Consider the following 3,287-nt stretch of genomic DNA (forward strand, 5'->3'; position numbering starts at 1 on the left):
TTTATAAGATTAGCTTATCCGCAAGCCCCTAGAGCAATACTAACAAGAATAATAGGCTATTGTACATTGCTACTGTAATCAATTCTAGTATATTATATCAATAGATGGTGATGAGGTCCTGGTGAAATCCAGCCTATTTTAAAACAAATAGGAGTCTTGAAATCCACAGGAGACATGATTGCAAACAGTAGGATGCATGAAAATTATGGTGTATGAAAATGAGGTTCAATCCTGTCCTCCGGGGAGACAAGAGGCATCAGTGCATCCTTTAACTATTCCTAACAATATTCACATGCCTATTGGAATTAGTCCTGGAACTTTGGGCGATGTTTCAGAGCTGTGAGTCTCAGGAGGGTGGCTGTGGTTACATCCAAAAGGAATAACAGAAAAGTCTTCAAGGAAATGAGAGACGTGAAATGAATATCTACTTACTGATAGAGCAGCAGGTACGTTCTGCAAGAAGGATAAAAACAAAATCATGATTTTGCCTGACTTTGTTACGCCGTGTGGACCCTCTCATACCGTATTATCATCATTCATTTCATGTTTTCAGTGCTTTCAATTGTATATTTGAATATTGTATGTGATCCAGGGCTTTTTGCACATCTCAGTCATACCCGGCACACTTGCAAATAAGCAGGAAATGCTCCAAAATAAATGGCCAAATTTGGATTTTGCTACTTCTGGACATCCACTTTTGGTCTCTACATTACAAAAAAAGATGCTGAGAATTTGGAAAAAAAATGCAGAGAAGAGCAACTAAGATGATCAAAGGCCTGGAGACTAAAACATACAAAGAACGACTGCAGGACATGGTTTTGACGAGTCTAATGAAACTGGGCAAGATCTTCCCCCGGGCATCTCACACGGACCTGCACCATGCTTGGGTTTCCAACTGGGAACAAATACTAACAACTTTGTCCCTCAGATAAGATTGTGCTCAATCACCTCTTTCACTACCTTCCTTAGAAAGGGAAGATGGGAAACTGGATGGAAATTATCCAGGCAGGTGGGATCGAGTGATCTTTTTTCTAAGAAGGGAGCGAACCAGGGCCTCCTTAAAAGGCCCCAGAAATCTCCCCTCCTGCAGTGAAGAATTTACCTCTGCTTGAATCCACCTGGCAGTCATCAGGTATTTCAGGTATTCCTGCAATGTATGGAATGGCACTGTTGCTCCATTTGTTTTCTCCTCTTTGTCTGTTATGTAGGAGCTTCTGTGGACACTACCTATTTCCTATTTACAACACAGCCCTTTCAGCAGTTCCAAGTAGTTTCCACACCCATTTGCACCCTTATTCAGGTGGCTCTGGGGATACAGCTAAACCCCCAAGTGACCTCAATGATTCTCAGACAGCTAATAACTAGATGACTGCAAAGAACATAAATCCTTCCATTCCCCACCATTCAGTTAGAACTAAAGAAGCTTCTTGGTTGAGAAATGAAATGTGTTCAAGGAAAAAAAATGAAAAAGGCCAGTTGCCTTTAGAAAACCACCTTCGGGACAACCACGACCTGGATGATTGGGAATCACCATAGAAAATTGTGAATAACAATAACAATAACAATAACAATAACAATAATAATAATAATAATAATAATAATAATAATAATAATAATAATAATAATAATAATAATAATAATAATAAGTTGGAATGGACCTTGGAGGTCATCTAGTCCAACCCCCTGCTCAGGAAGGAAACCCTATACCATTTCAGGCAAATGGCTGTTCAGTCTCTTCTTAAAAACCTCCAGTGTTGGAGCATTCACCACCTCTGGAGGTAGGTTGTTCCACTGGTTAGTTGTTCTAACTGTCAGGAAGTTTCTCCTTAGTTCTAGGTTGCTTATCTCCTTGATTAGTTTTCATCCTTTACTTTCTTGTCCTGCCTTCAGGTGCTTTGGAGAATAGCTTGACTCCCTCTTCTTTGGGGCAGCCCCTGAGATTTTATTTATTTATTTTTTATTTTAATTCCATTTATATCCCGCCCTTCTCCGAAGACTCAGGGCGGCTTACAAGCTTAGCAGTAGCCTTCATTCTATGTATATGCCTGCTTATTAGGGCTTTCACACACACCCCAAGTGGCATTATTACAAAGTCAGCTTAATTGCCCCCAAGAATCTGGGTCCTCATTTTACCTACCTCGGAAGGATGGAAGGCTGAGTCAACCTTGAGCCTGGTGGGACTCGAACCTGCACTAATTGCAGGCAGCTGGTCTTACTTAATGGGGCATTAGCCCACTGCTCCACCAAGGATACTGGAAGACTGCTATCATGTCACCCCTCACTCTTCTCTTCGTTAAACTACACATACCCAAAATAAGAACCTGAAATAAGAACCTTTCAGCTGATCACAGTTTTTATGGTAATTTGGTTAAAAATCCAAGGGTCAGTTTATAAGATTAGCTTATCCGCAAGCGTATAGAGCAATACTAACAAGAATAATAGGCTATTGTGTATTGCTACTGTAATCAATGCTAGTATATTATATCAATAAATGGTGATGAGGTCCTGGTGAAATCCAGCCTATTTTAAAACAAATAGGAGTCTTGAAATCCACAGGAGACATGATTGCAAACAGTAGGATGCATGAAAATTATGGTGTATGAAAATGAGGTTCAATCCTGTCCTCCGGGGAGACCAGAGGCATCAGTGCATCCTTTAACTATTCCTAACAATATTCACATGCCTATTGGAATTACTCCTGGAACTCTGGGCGATGTTTCAGAGCTGTGAGTCTCAGGAAGGTGGCTGTGGTTACATCCATAAGGAATAACAGAAAAGTCTACAAGGAAATGAGAGACGTGAAATGAATATCTACTTACTGGTAGAAGTCCACCACCTAAGTTCTGCAAGAAGGATAAAAAATGTGAGCCAGTTGCCAAGAACCTAAATCCCAGCCACAGTGCAATGATCATAACTTTGAGGATAGGTTAGAGGTCACTTTGTTCAGCACTGTCGTAACCTGGACAACACAGCCCTTTCAGCAGTTCCAGGTAGGTTCCACACCCATTTGCACCCCTATTCAGATGGCTCTGGGGATACAGCTAAACCCCCAAGTGACCTCAATGATTCTCAGACAGCTAATAACTAGATGACTGCAAAGAACATAAATCCTTCCATTCCCCACCATTCAGTTAGAACTAAAGAAGCTTCTTGGTTGAGAAATGAAATGTGTTCAAGGAAAAAAAATGAAAAAGGCCAGTTGCCTTTAGAAAACCACCTTCGGGACAACCACGACCTGGATGATTGGGAATCACCATAGAAAATTGTGAATAACAATAACAATAACA

The sequence above is a fragment of the Vipera berus genome, assembly GCF_964194415.1.
Source record: "Vipera berus genome assembly, chromosome: 9".
NCBI lineage: Eukaryota > Metazoa > Chordata > Lepidosauria > Squamata > Viperidae > Vipera > Vipera berus.